We start from the raw sequence: 18,237 nt of genomic DNA, 5'->3' as shown, positions 1-18,237 counted from the left end.
TGTTTGTGTCATACATAAAACTGGGATACAATGCTCTGCAGTGCTTAGTACTGAGACTCATTTGGGAACCAGGAGTGAAGCATATAGTCCAGTCTTAGGTTTGAAACCTGTTCCTGGTGTACTCTTAGAGGAAAATTGTATATTTCTATCCCTGTTTTTAGTAATAATCCCTTATCTGAGACAGTGGTGAGGATTGAGGCTCCTTACTTACTGCTCCGGGTAAAGAGGGCTCATCACAGGCCCCATTTGACCATAGTCTAGGTCTTACTTAGATAAACCCAATAGACAAAAGTTGTTTTATATAAGTAACCAGGAAATACCATCTGGTTAAAGTATATCATTTCTGAACTTTAATCTGGATTTGATTATCATCTAGAATCATTTTGAAAGCTAAGTAGTTCCCCCTTTTCCTGCTGTCAATCATTTAATTGTTTTCATCAGCCTCCCTATCAGGATTGGAAGATCCATAACTGAGTCCTGCAACAATTAATAAAGAACACAAGGCACTATTCACAACAGTTGTGGTACATTATAAAAATATGACAGGGTATGGATAATAAGCAAGCATTTATTTGATGCTTGCTCTTAGCTTAGTCTGTTGTTCCTTTGTATGACAGCAAGATACTGTAGCACCATGTCATGTAATGTAATTCTATTTTTTTCTTGGATGTAAGTGTAAGATATAATTCGAAATCTCCCAACTTATGAACTGGAATAATAAGGAAAATCTTTATATATTTCAGTTTGAAACAAGGGAACTTGCTGTAGACAGGTGCCAATTTCCTTGTAAGTTTGTTATCAGCAATTTCTACTCATTATCTTCTAGGAACTTATAACAGTAAAGTTTAGTGATCCTTAAGGAAGAGGCAGTTGGAATGATTTATCTAGATTAAGCTGAGGTTTACTTTAAATATTCCTGGTGTTTAACTTTTTTAATATTCCTTGTGCGCTCTGTCATTTTTTGCATATTTAATCTGTATCAGCACCCTTTTATTTATTTATATAAAGTTTATTTATTCACTGTACTCTGTTGTGGTCAGTCTTTATTATGCATTTATTATTTATTTTCTGAGAAGAGGGTTATCATTGTTCACCATAGCAGGTTAACAAGCTGTGGCTTCCATCTTCAATTAGCTAGATTGTTCAAGTCTAATACAATTGAAATATATTTATTTCATGCTAAATTGAGCATTAGGTAGTGGGTTGTCTCTGGCCATATCCAGAGTGGTGGCAGTACTACTCTAACAGGAAGAAAGCTGCAGAGAATGAGCATGGTGTATGTGTATAATTGTGATTTGTAAAAATAACTTTTATGAAAGGCAATTACCATAAATAATGGGCACTAGTAGACATTGCTTTTATGAAGGCTATAGTCAGCTCTGTAAGTGACCTGTGTGCAGACTAGTCTGAGTGTGGATGATAGAAGCCTATAATCAGGACTTTTTTAACTTTTATCAGTTGTATTTCAGTGATGTGACTTGAGACCACCCCTCCACTGCCAGTTTTGTGCTTTCATGATATATTGGTTGGCAGTGGTGTGATTCAAGTCCCATTTGTGCCATCTAGCCATTAAATATTTGGTGGCAGTGTAGGGATTCGAGACCGCATCCCTGCCACCTGTTCATCTCATTCTGATAATACCTTATTAACAATCTACTTCCTGCTGTGTTACCTTCTGTTGTGCTTAAAAGTCTGAAATACAACACTGTCAATGGAATGTTTTGTATCCTGCAGCACATAATGTACAATGTGCACTATTTCTCTACAAAACCATTCAAGCAAAGGCATTTCTTAGTATGCCAGCTTTCAGTACCATGATCTATCTTCATGAATAACAGCAAAATGCTGTTTTACTAAACACAGTGCACAGAATGCTTATTCACATCTTGTGCTTGTCATTAATTTCCAGGGACCATGAACCACAAAACTGTAGGTAGGAATAAAGTCAAATTCCGTTATGAATAAAACATCTGTCCCAGAATTTACCAATGGAAACTCTAAATCAGTAACTGATATGCTTATGAAAACAGACTGGACTGCTATCCTCAGTGACCCAAAATAAGCCTATGTGGAGTACCATTAATGATGTTTATATTGTCATTGAGGTCATACAGATAAGGCATAAATATACTGTTATGGGGGGGGGGGGGTCAGACAGTTAATACCTAATTAACAAGAAAAGTACAGTTTGGCTTTGAAAAATTAGCCTCATAAAAACAAGTTACAGTTAGAATATAAAAACTACTAATGAAATCTTCCTGGTCTACTGACAGGATTCAGAAACTGGCACATCCATGAGTGTTATGACTTTGACAAAGAGGGTCTTTGAAGAAAATCCAAGAAACCAATGATTCATTAGCCACCATAAGGGAAACCTCATTAACAGCTAATGTACATGTTTCTGAATCACTTGGTAATTACTACATGTTATAAAGAGCACTTTCCTGCTGCCCTTGCATTAGTCATCACTGGTGGCCAGTGCATCATGTTAACACAGGCATCCCACTCATTTATTCTGTCACACTCAATACAGGCATCCAAGCACACACACATGTACAGCCATACCTCTTAACTGTCATGGACTTAACAGACTGTCCCTAACATTGCCTTTTACATTGGTTCATAGGCACATACTAGCCTGCTGAGCTACAAGGATTTTTTGAAGTCTAGCTTTATTTTCCCTTAAGGTTTTAGCCCTTTTAATTACAAATAACCCAAATGAGCAGAACATTTATGTGTTGCACCTATTGATGAGGCAAGGATGCTAAACCAGGGGAGAATTCGGTTGTCCATCCATTTATCAAAAGTAGTTTACTTTACATGGAGATGAAGACTTCCAAAGAAGTGCATCTTTGATTTATATATGCAGGATAGTTTGTAAATAGAGAAGAAGTAGGTGAAGTGATGGGAGAGATGTGGGATAAATTCAACCTGGATTGGAGCAGGAGTAGGTCCAGAATTTACTTGGGTATTTTCGTAGAGCATTTCAAGGAAGACTGGTTAGGTATTTTAATGGTAAGAGGAGGGGGATTCCAAACTTTAGCCTACTGTGAGTATAAGCTTTTTCTTGGTAATTTTGAAGGTTTATGTACAAAAAGGAGTTGCTTACCTTCAGATCTGAGTTCTTTAGGGGACATACAAGTTGAGTAAATAATCAAGGGCTAGGTGCAGTTATGAGCTGTGCATAGCACAGATAGCAAGTTTGAGCCACTGAACTGAGTTAAGGGATTTGCATGCTATTTGCAATCTTGGCAACTTTGTTGTAACATCTTTCTAGTTCATCCAAAAGTAGGTGCATAAAAACCAGAAGCGGAGAACTCCAATTAGATATGTTCACAAAACCAGAAGCGGAGAACTCCAATTAGATATGTTACAAAACCAGAAGCGGAGAACTCCAATTAGATATCTTTCTAGTTCAGTTATTAGGGAAGACTAGGTTGAATAGAATGGGGGCCCCATATAGTAGGGAGGCTAGGAGGTAGGATTTGGTAGGTGTAAGTTTGACTTATTTATTAAGGAAGAGGTTGTTGTTCCTATATAGTATGCCAAGTTTTTGGTAGGTTTTCTTGATGTTGTTTTGGATGTGGAGGTCAAATTTAAGCTGATCATCTATTATGATTCATAGTAGCTTCCTGTGGGGAGCTATTTGTTTCACTGTTATCCATGGAGAAGATCTTAAACTGAACGATATCAGGGGAGTAATATTTTGGTGTAAAGAGAAGTGTTTTTTTTTTTTTTGCGAGGGTTAAGTAGTAATTGAGAATTAGTAATCCAGATTTCAGTAGAGTTGAATGCTTATTGTATAATCTGGTGCAAGTGTGTTAGTGTGGTTAAAGAGCAGATGACAGCTGAGTCATCTGCATATGGAATAGGTGTTCCTAGACAGGAGGGACTGTGCAAGTTATTGATAAAATATTAGAGTAAAGGACAGGATAATTCTTGAGACACTTTCACCTCAAACAACTACAGCTCTTTGCTAATGGAGTTCTGATAAAACATTTATACTGCTGTCATTTGCTATAATATGTAGCTAGAACTATTTGTTTTATGAATATTGTATTAATGTACTGTTACATTTAACTAATGTACTGCTGTATTAGGCTATATTTACTATGTTCTTAGTAATTCTTCTGCTTATAATCTTGTTTATAAATTGTTAACTTGTCTGGAGCTTTCTCCCTAGGTCTCCACTGAAAATGGGCTACTGGCCCAGTCTGACACTATCCGGTTAACAAATATAAATAAATGAAATAAATAAATACCTATAGATGTATGGAGAAAAGGAGAGATGGAGCCTTGCCATTTAACTGATTATTTTCTATTAGTAAGGTAACTGGACAACCAGGGAGTTGAGGGAGGTGATAATCCCAGTGAGGAAAGTTTGAGAAGTTGGGAGTGAGAGACCTTATCAAAGTCTTTTGATTGGTCTAAAAGTAATGCTAATACAAGCTTTACCAGAGTCCCTAGATTTATTATGTCCTTGAATTATAAGAAGGCTGTAGGTGTACTGTGGCCTGAACAGAAGTCATGCTAAGTTTTGGTAAATAAGCTATTTGTAAAAAAAAATTTGCTGAAGTTGTTTGCATTTTCTATAATTTTAGTGATGGGGGAAGATAGTCATTGGTTGAAAATTGGTTCAATGGAGTTGCTACCTTCGTGCACAGAAATAATGTGAGGATTTTCCCACTGTTTGTAACATTAGATTCTGTGGTTGGTTGAAAATAAGGATACTGATAGCGTGTGCAATGAAATCTGCAGATAATTTTAAGTACTTAGGAGGAAGGTTGTCTGCAGAGGTAGAACAGGGCTTAAAATTGTGTAACAATTTTTATAAGACTTGTAGGAAAAAGTTGAAGAGAAAATTGAGCTGAATCTGGTGAAGAATTAAGAAGGTAGTTTTTTTTTTCTAGATACTGAAGAGGGGTATTTAGAGGAGAAGGTAAGAGTGTTATGGGAATTGGAGGTTAATTTAGATATCGATTATATGAAGTAGGTGTTAAAATTGGTAGCAATTTAAAGAAAGGCTTTTGGTCATGTGCAAGGAGGGTTGAGTAAGAATGATATAGAGGACCAGAATTTTTTAATGTTACTTCTATGTTTATTTTGCATATGAATATGGTATAATTTGTTTCTCTTTTGTGACTTTTTTTCACCTGATTGTGGCGTCTGAAAAATTGTAAAATTTTTTTTTTTGCCATGAGCTCCATGTTTTGTCTCTCTTCATAAGGATTTTACATGACTTGGTAAGCAATAGAGGTGGATTGTATTCAACTCGTTTTAGGCACAAAGGGCCAAGGGTATATTCAGAAATGTATTAAAATTATCCACTGCATCGTTTAGAGAGAGATACTTTAGAAATTATCAGTTTAAAGCTTTTAGTGTTTCATTGAAAGTTTCTTGAGAGAATTTTATTTGGTCGCAGGTGGATTTAAAAGTATGTTTCTTTGTTTGATTAGTTGTAGTCTTAAGTGTGGTCTAAGAGCCATAGGTTAGTAGACTCTCACTTATGGTATCAGGGAGTGTGCCCACTGAGGAGACAAGTATCCAGTCAAGGATTGATTGTTAGGTATAATTTTTTGCTATATCTCGGAGAGTTGATAATTTTAGTGAAACCATAGAGGTTCATGCAATTGGTTGCCATTTCAGATGAAAGTGTCTGCCAATTAATATTGACATCTCATAGAATAATTGTTTCATTGTTTATTGTCTGTGATCCAGGCAAGTATTTCTTCTAGAATGGGCATGTTTTGTCCTGGAGGGGGTGTATAATACTATAAATCAGGTCTATATTACAACATCAAACTCACAGGAGTCCAAACATTGTAATATCGAACCTATATGTTCAAAATGTGAAAATAGCGAAGCCACGGAACACCTATTTGCCGTTTTCACAGCTTTGCTATTTCCTCCACTGTGGTGCGATCTTGGAGTTGGTATATTTAAGTAGTGGGGGTGTGGGGGGTGAAGCCCCTCACATTAGTTTGTTTAAAGTGTGTTTTTTTTTTATTTTTTTTATTTTTTTTGTACCGGAACAGCGATTTTTTTTTTTCCTTGGGGGAAAAAAAATCACTGTTCTGTGTTTTCGTACTTTTTGGGTTTCAAACTTCCTGGTTCGATATTACATCATTCGTACTCCTGTGAGTTTGACATAATATAGACCCCTATAAATCATATACTTTTGGTGGAGTTTATTTTTTGGAATGAGACAATTTCTGCATTGGAGAATTTTGGGAAGTTATTGAAGGGGTTGGAGTGAGAGTATTTGGGAACAGTAGGGCTACTCCACCCCCTTTCTTATGGACTCTGTCTAGTCTGATTATGTTATAGTTGGGAGTAGTATTTCTTTGTCATTTACTTGTGGTTTTAGCCAAGTTTCTGTTACTGCTAGGATATCAGATTTGTAGTGGTTTATCCAAGCATGAAAGGAGGTGATTTTGTTACAAATGCTTCCAAGGTTTAATGAGACTGTTTGTTTTAGGACATGTTTTGGGAGGAACCAGGATGTGGGTTGATGTCACCATGTTGCTTAATGAGGGAGATGAACAGTTTATTTGGTATGAATGCTATAATTGTTGCTAGCATTTTAAATTGTACTTTGAGATGGGGTATGGTGAAGATTTTAGATGTAGGGTAGTAGATTAAAACCAGTGGGAAATAGATGAGGGAAGATATTAGAATAACTGCTAAAGAGAGAGAGAGAGATTTATTATAGAAGCAGTAACCTTGGTAGTATGTGTTGAGTAGGTGTTGGAGGTGATGTGTGGAAGTATAGGAGTAGCAGTAGTATGTTGAGGCAAGATGTGACATAAATAGGTGAGAGGACAGAGAATTTAGTATTGTAGGGCTGTGGTTGAGTGTAAGAAGTGCTGATGCACATGAGGTGGCTTGATATGTTAATTGGTATGTAGTGTGGATTGGTGCTTGGGAAAAGGGGCAGAGTAACAGAGACAGAAGTGGAACCCAGTTGTAGTGAGTGCTGAATGGAGCAGGCTTTGCCTGTTATAGCTTTTACCATAATAATAATCAGTAAAGATGCAAGAATCCTAAACATAGGTTGGATCTCAACTTTAAACATTTCTAGTATGAGCTGCCTGCTACAGGATATACAGAAACACATATAGTCATTAGGCTTTCTAGTTTGGAGCATGTCATACATAGTGAGTAAGGTAAAGAAGGGAGGCAAGTGGGATAACAGTTAAGTCAAAGAAATATAGATTAAAACAGGAACACAGTTTTGGCTTTTTGGTTTATAGGCAGATTAATAACTATGAGCATTTAATATGGGGAGGGGGGGGGCCTCGCACCGCATGCAAACCAAGTTAGACTAAGAACCAGTTGATGATTTTATCTTTTACAACTGATTGCTAAGCTAACCTTCAAAATTAATATAGGAAAACAATCCTTGATATTATCCAGTGTTCCCCCAAGCTTTTTGGATTTGTGTATTGTGCAAGATTTGTTCCTGTTGTCTAGTGTCCCCCACCCCATATGTCTTTTGTGTTGCACAAACTATTCTGTTAACTTTGGAAGTGACTTGAAATATATTTAACTGTTGCTGGTATCTGTTATCTTCCCACTTGTATTGCAAGGTAGACTCCTTGGTCAATGGCAGTTGAATGGCAGCCATACATACCCCCTCTCCCCGATTGCACTCAAGTGAGCACACACCCAAAGCCTCACCCTACCTGTTGGCTAACTAAACCCCCCAACTGCAACCATTACACAGGCAACATACACCCCTTACAGTACTCCTACCTGTACATAGCTCACAATTAGCCACACACACACACTCAACACTGCCTTTCTGGTAAAATCCCCAGCACTTACTTGTAACACAATCAAACACATCCAAACTAATGGGTGAACATGAGCTTAATTACCGCAGCTGAGTATTTGTGAATCTCTCAAATGCATACATCATTTACCACAGGCATTTCTGGAAGATAGCACATAGTAAACTACCATATACCCCTTCCCTGGAATGTCTCATTAGCATTTGTGGTAGGCCTGAGATAGAAACCCACCCCCTATTGTGTTGCATGTCTTCCACGTAAAGCACTGTAGCAGGGCTGTCTCTGACTCAAAAACAGCTACTGCTAGTGACAAAAAGAAATTACTAATGACAGAAGCATTTCTGAATTCCAGCCTAACTATAAACTCTGCTTGATCTCAAAGGCTAAAAGCAGTGAAATATTGTATAGTTACATCAAATAACCGACAAAGAATTTGTGAGTAGAATTACTTAACAAAATTTGTCTTGTGCAAATTAATAAGGAAAGATGTCAGAGTGCTGAAGACAATCCTTTTATAATATAGATATGTTAACTGCTGTCATAGAACTAATCAAATAATCAAGTAAATACTAAAGTAAAAATCCATTTCCATGAGACTACAGATCATATCTGGAGTTTGCTATACAGAATCGAGAAAAATGTAACAGCCCTTGTCAGTTATTTTTAAGTAAATGCTTGAACGTGCCTATGTCCCATATCATCTAAAAGATCATAGCTGTACTATTTCATGGGAAGGGTCACATCAGACCAAAACTATTTCAGGATCATTAGTCTAAGCTATTTTTTTTTATCTAAAATCATGGTGAGACTCTTAATAAACTTATCCAAACTGACGCAGGGAACACTGAGTTTGCTGTAGAAGAGGAGAGCTGTCACCTTTATTCATTTTTCCTCCTTTCTGGACCCCTATACATGAGGACTATCTAACCAGTATCTGTTACTCTAATCACTCATTCCTTGCAAGTCAAAAGGTAATCCTGGCACAGTAATTATCTTCAAGTATGCCCTGGTGTGCTGCTAAGGTTGGTTATGTGATGGGTATAGCATAAGGCTGTCATTCACTATTGCAAGTGACTTAAGTCCCTGTACATACACTGACACCTCTGGATTAGCTGCCTGCATCAGTTCTCCAGTCTTTGGTGAAGAAATTTGACAGAGTTCACATCCCTTAACCTGTGCCTCTTCCTCCCCCGAAGAGATAAGTGGGCATAGCTCTATGATCCCCTTCCTCCCTCCGTCATCTCCTCCACATTTGTCTGGGCTCTAGACTTCTGTGTCACAGAGTCAACTTCATGTCATTATTTACAGAAGTAGCAGCAGCATATGATGAGTCCGTGTGTTTGTGTGTGTCTAAAGATCATGACTGAAGAGGGTTTAAAAAATTATCCCTCCTACCTGGATGGCAAATGTATAAATGGGTCCAGTTAAATTAGTCTAGTGGTGGTAAAGTTGATGAGTTTTCTGCCTGCTTAATTTAACTGACAGGAAGCTGAACAACTTTGGATCAAGATCATTATAATACCATGATCAGGGAATCTGCCCTTTCCCTGGTATTGTGTGATCTTTGAATTGGTATATTTAAGATGCACAGGGTGTGGGGGTATAGGGGACATACACCCCTTCAAAAAGTGCTTTTGATATATATGTTCTGAAATTATATCTCAGCACGTTCATTGTATTGTCATTGTTTTTAACTTTTTGTACGTCTGCTAAATCTCAATATATTGAAGCTTCGATTAACTTGAGTAGGTATGTGTCTGTGTGTGTGTACATACATACATATATATATATATATATATATATATATATATATATATACACACACACACTTATATATTTATAATTGTGTATAATTTATATGCATCTAATTTTATATATATATATATATATATATCTATAGGTTCATAGGCAGGTACTAGGTTATCGGCCCGAGGACCTACGTAAGACTAGCCAACAAGGTTCCCTGGCTTATGCCACCCAAGAAAGTTAATTTCCTGCGCCACTGTCAAGCAGAGACACAGAAGTGATTCCCCGGGGTGTATTTCCTATTTCCCATCCACTCATCAAGATTTTTCTTGAAGAGTGCTAATGAAGAACTTTGCTTGACATAGATGGGTAGCCTGTTCCAGAGTATGGGAAGATATATATATCTGAGAGATAGAGGGCCTTTTCAATGTTTTTGCAAATGTGTAAACCATATTTGCTCAAGTTTCAGTGCTTGAAATTAAGATAATTTTGGTTGCATTCATTGCAAAAATGATTGAGAAAGATTATTGAAAAAATATATAGTTTTTCACAGATTGTAAAATCACAGGAAGCTATTCCTATGCACTCCTCACACAAAAGAACAATATCATAGCATGTTTAAAAAACAATGTTATTTTTCAAAATGTGTGAAGTTTCTGTATATGTGTAATACAGCGTTAAAACCTCGTACTGACCTGTATTGCTGCTGCACATCCCCAACCTTAGTAGTGCAGACATACCATATAGTTCTACAGTTCATTTCCTTCCTTGTATTAACCTATTTCAAAATAATGCCGCTTGCTTCCCCATTGCATTTAGTACATCACGTCCACACTTTCCTTCTGACCCCTTTTTACATTTGCCCTACATTTGTCTCTAACTACACTACCCCTGTTAAACGTATCCTCTCTTTCCATATCTTTATTTACATTTCATTACCCGGAAAGTCTGACAGGGTAGGAGCCCAATTTCATTGTAGGCCTGGGGAGAAAAACTCCATAGTATTACAAAACGTTTTAAGAACAATAATTTTAAAGTCTTTAAAAGTAAGGCAAAAAACAAATGTGGTTTAAATAATGATTTTCTGATAAAGTCCTGCTACACTGAGGAGGGACGAAAGCACTTAAGCTTGGATCTGAGTTCTTATTGTGTTTTGGGCTGTATTATCAGTATTCTTTCTGCTTTGTGTGTTTTGCACATAAAATTTTGGATATTATTATTATTTGTGGTGGTTGCTTTCAATCGTGTTCTTTGGACAATACTCATTCTGAGGCTGAGTCCGGTTTAAATAATACCAAATAAGACATGATATAAAAATTGGTTAACGATAGATACAAGTTATAAGACAATGATTTAATAGTTAATGGAATTTTAGCCACTTTATAGAGAAATTAATGTTAAGTTAGTATAATACAAACAGGAACTGCTATATGAAGTGAAAGAAAAACAAGCTTGGGATAAAGTTTATCCTGGCGTTGAGCAAAAATAGAGCTAGCTTTTTTCTTGAAGTCTTTCAGAAGGATGACAGGGAGGGTACTGGCCTGATGGATAAAGATATGGAGTTCCAGGTCTTAGCAACATGGTGAGAGTACAGATATAATGTCCAGCAGATTTGTTGGGTTTGTGGAAAAAACAGGAGTGTTTGTTTTTTGGTCACGGGTTCATAATTGATAACTAGAAACATAGTTGTGTAGAATGTTTAGTGCTGGACAAGCAGATGGATTCTGGATAATTTTAGAGGTGGTAAGAAGTTGTGTATATGTCAGTTGATGGGGTAGTTCTAAGCAGCTTAAAGTTTTTAGTGGCATACAATGGATTCTGAAAGGGATACTTGCTGTAAATTTAGCTGTTTTGTTATAGCATTTTCAAGTTTTGATTTTTGTGATGTTTGAAGGTAATAAGAATTGCAGCATCGTAAATAAGTGTGGGGAGGAGATAAGTAGTGGCAAGTGTAGCTTTAGTTGCAGTTTTTGGGCACTATAAAAAGTCTCTAGTTTTTGATGAGTGTTTCTAGTGCAGTTTTGTATATGCAGGTCAAATTTAAGATCACCATCCACAGTCGACCCTAATTTGCTATGAGACGTGATTTCATTGGTTGCATTATCAAGAGAGAGGACCTTTTTTTTTTCCCCACAAGAAGTATTTGGGGAAATGTTTTTAGGGTTGAGCATGAGTTGTGAGTTCCAGAGCCATATTTCATTTGCTGTTAAAGCTTCTCGAGTAATTTTTGAATGTGTGCCATGTCAGATGTGCAAATGAGTATGGAGTCATCTGCATGCTGTATTAGGGAGGCTTGATTTGTAGAGGGTGTTGGTGGTATTGTTAGAGGAGGGGACTGAGGATAGAGCTTTGTGGTTACACCAGCAATGACTGAGAGATATGGAGAGATGTAGTGTTATTTACCTGAGTGATACCTATTGGATAGGTAACATTTAAACAATAGAAGGTTGGGCTGAGACTGACCTAATGAGGACATTGCAAGTAGAAGTTTGCTGTGACAAACTGTGTTGTAGGCATTAAACAAGTTTATAAATAAGGAGGGGACTAGTTTGCTATTATATCTAGCTTTATTGACTATCTATATGGGTTAAAAGTGCAGTGTCAGTACTACGGGAAGGATAGATAAGTTGTGTGGGGGATAGGAGTTCTTACTGCAGGGGATAGTTTAGCAATCATTTTTGAATACATTTTAAGTGTTTTGGGGAAGGGGGATATGATTGCTTTAGGTCTAAAGTTAGTGGATGTCTGCCAGTTTAGTCTTTGTGCAGGGGGATAATGTGAGATTCCTGGATTGACCTATTTATAAGGATTGAGATGGGATAGGCATTGGTGTTGGCTGCTATTTTAAGATATTCATCAGCTAAAGTAGAGCATGGTTTGAGTAGTTTTATATAAGTTGTGGGCGCAGGTTTAAACATGAAAGTGGATACAGTGATATTTGGCTGCTGAGCAGGGTTAGGATTAGATGTTGAAGAATCCTTGGTTAGAGATGCTTTACTGTCTCTGAATTAAGAGAGTGATGAGTTATAGCAAGAGAGAGGTTAGGGTTGAATTTATGGTCATCCCGAATTTTTTAGGGGTGTGTTTACTATTATTCTGAGTTATAATAATTTAGTTTTTTTGTCTTCATTTTCTTTTAAATACAACTGCAAAGCATTCTTAAGTTTACAAGATATTGTGGTGTTTTATATTTTTGACATTCTTTCCACGCTTTTTCTGTATCTTGCATTAGCATTCTACTCTGTTGGATAGTCAAACTGCAGTGTTTGTTTTTAGCCTTTTCTCTCTAGAAGGTGCAAAGATTTTTAGGATATTCAGTAAAGTTGTATTGAATTCTTTTACAGCATCATCCAAGAGGACAATTTCTAGGAAGTTCCATTGATTAGATAGGTTAGTAATGTATATTTAAAAATTTTAAAGGTTGTGTTGGTTTATAAACATGTTAAGTGCATTTGTGAGGTGTCTGGTTGTATAGATTGGGAGATATCACAGATGCACCCAAACATTGTACCTGAGGTGGTGTACTTACTAGGGCCAGATAGTAGGATTCAGTCTAAAAGGGAATTTGATGTTTAACCACAATGTGTGGGGCTATTAGTTTTGTGAAATCAAATAAGTTCATGCTAGATTAAGGGACGTTAGTTTGCCCAACCAATTGACATTCACATCCCCTATTAATATTATTTCTGTGAAATTGTTATGAATATCCAATATAGGATATATTCCTGTATAGTTATTGTTGCTAGGAGAGGGTGTAAAGAACAGTAATGCATATTTGCTTACAGTTCTTTAATTTCAGGAAAGTAATAATAAGCTCTGCTGAATTGAATTTTGGTGCTGGTTTGTTATAAGGGAAAATGTGGTAGTGTTTGGGAAATAAAGCAATATCACCACCTTTCCTCTTTCTGTGGTCATTATGGATGATGATATACCCAGGAGGTGTAATTTTGGAATCGTTTATGCTGGGATGAAGCCAAATTTCAGTTACAACAAGAATATAAGGCTTATGTTGGGTAATCCATGCATGTCGTTCAGCAATTGTCTTTCTTATGCTTCTAACATTTATGACAGCAAAACTTAGATTACCAAGGCTGGTTGTAGGTTTAGAATACTGTGTGCAAGAGAATTGCCTTGATGATCATTGTGATAGGTGAGGCAAGGATTAGGGGGAATGTCTCCTCCTAGAAGTATTTTAGTGCATTTGAGAATTCTGGATACTTTATTTATTTATTTTTTTTGGAAACTTATTTTTACACTTTTGTTTTGGTTTGAGTTGAAATGGAGTTAATCAGTCTGTATTTGGATTAATGGTGAAGAGGAGTCATTAAACAGGTTTGGTGTGATGTGAGGAGAGTGTAGGGAGGAGGTATGAGCAGGTGGTTGGGACAGAGTTGAAGATACAGAGTCACGGTGGGATACAAGATAGCCCAGCAGCAGGCGAAGAATAGAGGATGAGCTGAGTAATAGGATAATTAAGGAATCTGCATGTTATAGTTGACAGGCAGTAGGGAGTAGGGATCAAGGAGAAAGATGTTACAGGGTACAAGGATATTTAGTGGTGATGGAATCTGAAAGCTGATAGAGAGTAGGTATGAAATATGTATTTTCTATGAAGAAAGAGTTAGGTTTCCTGGTATCTTCTTTGGAATGTAAGGAATAGTGGGGTTAAAGCCATGTATTTCACTACATGAATTTAATACATAGCAATGTTCTTTAAGTTAAATCTGCTTGCATTGCACAAAAATCTAAATTCTCAGTGAAAATGCTGGGAAGTTGGTCCTTGTGGCAGTTTCTGCAGTATGACGGTCAGACGTAGAGACCACAGGCTCTACACTGTGAGAAAGTTGGTGACTGATAACTTTTCCTGTCTGTCTTTTCTTTTATGTTTCATATGACTGCAACAGCTCTGTCTTTGTTTTCTATCTCACAGCAACTACGCATCATTTTGAAAGATAGTTACATAGTTTATGCAGTGTATGGAGAACCCTAAACATGAGAAAGTCGTTTAATTTCCAGCACAGAACATGAATTCTGATGATTTCTGTGTTTATAGTGGATGAAAGCATTTTCTCCATGTTTTGGTTAATACCTGATCATTTATGTATTGAATTAAAAGCCTTGCTTTTCACAGTGTGGTTCCTGTTATTTAGCAAGTCATGTTCCTGGAGGTCTACAATAAACATAACTTCAAGAGGCTTTCCACTTCCCAGCTGTTTCACTGTACTACTGCCTTTTCTCATCCCAAAAGCACCTTTTCAATATCCAGTCCTATAATATTTACACCATTCTTCCACTTTTCATGCCACATATCTGTCACTGGACTTGATTGATCAACTGGGGTATAGCACTGATCTCTGTCAACCTTTTGCAGACTCAGACCAGGAATGGCTTGCGGTCAAGTGACTTTTTCACATCAAAAATCATCTATGGGAAATTCTCCACTGCTGTTTTTATATTATCTATAATGTCTCTCTCTTCAAAGAGCTTAACATTTTCTCATTTTCACAAAGAGTAGCATCATTAGAACAACTGTAACTGAAAGTGGAATATATTAAGATTTTTTTTTTCAAATCCTGTTGTATTTCAATATTACTAAGTTCTTATGGTTAGTGTTTTAAACAAGGATGTCTCATTTTCAGTTTGTTTGACGCAAAGTAATAGTGTTTTGAATTGCTGATGCAGTTTTAGTTGCTGCTTGTTGCACTGATGTGCTACAGATATAGTGCAGAAACTTTCTAAAATGCAATCTTTCATAAACAAGTTAATAATTTTCTGTAGCAGCCTGACCTCTCATGTCATAATGTAGCGAATGGGAAATCCTAGGTTTTCCTCAGCAATGGTATACATTGTGTCTAGATGAGTTATGATTGTAAAGGAGAACTGTAACTAAAAACTGGCTGAAAATGTTATTCAGCACATTTTGAACTTTACTGCAGTTTTAATGTCTCTTTATCAAAGTAAACAGTGGTTATTTTCTGATACTGTATACCCCTAAATGACCTGAAAGGGAGCTGCCAGTGGGTAGCATGATTTTGTTTTACGGTCAATGCCTTTGCCTTCCTGATGTTATTTTAAAGGGATCCAAAAGAGAAAAAGCCAGCACCAAGGTGTATAAAGTGTAACTTTATTTAAAAGTTATCACATAAAGACAGACCAGTTTTGGCATAGATTTCAAGCCTTCCTCAGTGTAACCATAAATGAATATCACCACTCCTTATATACACACCCATCTATTAAAAAAGAAAACTCATTGGCTGTTCACAATACTTCATTTAATCCAGGAGGAATTAAAGCACCTAATTTAATAATCCATCTTTTTTCTTTATTGTTAAGTATATTGTGCCAGCCAGTTTTAATTGTAATATCCCCCTTAATGATATCAATGACATTGAAGCTATAAGATGCTGAGGGATGATTGACCACATGTTTGTATAATGCATTTGTATGCTTTTTTAATTTGATGTCACTTAAATGCTGACTGAATTTCACAGACCTGGACATTTGGCTCACATAGAAGGCCAAGCATGAACAAGTGGCTAAGTATATAACCCAGACAGATGAGCAATTAGCAAAATATTTGATATTGTAAACTTGTGTGGTGTTGTGACTGCTAAACATTTTGGTCTGAGTCTATTGCAATGTACACAATGGCCACAACTATAACATCCCTGAAGTAAATCACCCATAAGAATGGACGATGTGGTTGGGGCAATCACCTGGGCTCCCACCTTATAATGATTAAAGTGGTACGCCAACGTCATTTATGGTTATACTGAAGAAGGCTTGAAATTTATGCCGAAACCAGTCTGTCTTTGTGATAACTTTTAAATAAAGTTACACTTTATACACCTTGGTGCTGACTTTTTGTCTTTTGGATCACTGTTTCTTTAAGCCGTGCACTGCTGCACTTGCAGAGGATTATTCTGGACTGTTTTAATGGGACAGAGAGAAATCCCTATGATGAGAGGATCATTTATTGAAGTTATCTCTCTCATCAGCTTACAACAGTACTATGGCTGCCTGCTTTTGACTATCCGCATCAATCCTCATTTTTAATTACTTTCCTTCCTTTGAATTTCATTACTTGCCATGTCTGATACACAATTTTATAGGAAATGTTTGAATGATATACTTAAAATGTAGCTGAGTTAATTGTTCTTTTCAAAGTAAAAACTGTTGTTCAGTGTTTGTGTATTAATCTGACTCCTGTAATTAATAGGTGTATTTTAGGCTGAGATGGTTTGCGTTGCATCTAAATTGTTTAAAACTGTAAGTAGAATTAGAGTCTTTGATGTTAATCTTCCTTCCCTAACTCTTAACAAAACACTATATGTAATGCAAAAATGCTGCAACTAAACAGCAGAAGAAACATGCACTTCCACAATGCAGAAAGAAAAATCAAGTACTGATAGAGAACAAGACAGATAAGATTCTGTGTGGCATATTCAGAGTTTGAATAAAGGGAAGGACAACTAATCTGTAATAATAATAAAAATAAATTAAGTGAGAGTTTTCTTGTTCATTTACATCTAAAAACTAAGCTTGGAAGCCTTGCTTTTGTTCGGACTCCAATCTATATCTATCTGAGATGTGATGCTGGCAATCTGTGACTGACAAGGCACATTTAAATACCATTGTTTAAGATTCATTCTTTTCTTAATGGTTCTTTTGTTGTTGGAATAAGTGACCTAATATCATAATGCTGTCTCTCTCAGTAGCCTTCATGATGTAAAAGTTGACGAGACAAATGCAGGAAAGAAAGGCAAACACATATATAAGTTAAAACAAATGCAATTAATAAATGAAGCTTTTTCTGTGTATGGCATGTTTAGTGCTGAATTACAGGGAGGAAAAATCACTTTCTGAGAATGAAAAAATGACTTTTGGGTATATGGAGTATATTGCATAGAGATGCACCAGTATACAGAGACTGCAAATGAACATAGAGGGATATTTAATTGAAAAAAGTTGTCATATTCATACAAATGTATACAATGTTCAATATTGCATGGTGTATCTTTTATTATGCAATGACTGGCCATTAGCGTTCAAAAACAAGCATGCTGATTGGCCAGCCCAACCAGCATGCCCATTGTAAATCCCACAATATGCCAACGGAAAAAGGTCCGGTCACCCGGACTTCTTTCCATTGGTACAATGTTTAAATTTTATTTTTATTTCTTAAAAAATAAAAATAAAATTCCTTTTCCCCCCAAAACCCCTTTTCTGGGCCCCCCCCTTTACCCCAAAGGACAGAAAGGTGGAAAAATGTGGTTCCATAAATCCCAAGGAGTCACGCCGGATTCACGTGGTCAGTTTACCCCTAGAGGCAGAGGGGTAACAACAACAGACGCCGCCTAGAGGCAGAGGGGTCCAAAAACAGGGAAACAGAGAGCCTCTCTCTGACAAGCCCTTTCAGCATCCCTGAGATGTTGCTCGGCTGTCCCTCCTTGGAGGCAGTCGGGGGAAGGTTATCACTGTACCCAGAAGCCTGGCATTCCCTCACCAAGACAGATGGGTACAGTCGATCATATCCAAGGGTTACATAATTCCTTTCGAGGAAAGTCCTTTCCTCAAATTCCCTTCCAGATGTACCACCCGGTCTATGGGAAATTGCAGAGTTAGAAGTCTCAAAACTACTGCAAAAAGAGCCATTCAGCCAGTTACAACAGACCATTCAGAGTCTGAATCTACTCGA

General features: G+C 36.9%; 1 long non-coding RNA gene across 1 annotated transcript in view; it reads left to right on the top strand.

Moving 5' to 3' along the window:
- Positions 1–18,237, top strand: part of LOC122811321 — a 1,024,361-nt gene that overhangs the window by 539,959 nt on the left and 466,165 nt on the right. The gene's annotated exons all lie outside the window — the stretch shown is intronic.

Source organism: Protopterus annectens, chromosome 9.part0, assembly GCF_019279795.1.
Source record: "Protopterus annectens isolate FY-2018-M chromosome 9.part0, PAN1.0, whole genome shotgun sequence".
NCBI lineage: Eukaryota > Metazoa > Chordata > Ceratodontiformes > Protopteridae > Protopterus > Protopterus annectens.
The sequence above is the reverse complement of the archived record's forward strand: the minus strand, read 5'-3'. Positions and strand labels throughout refer to the sequence as shown.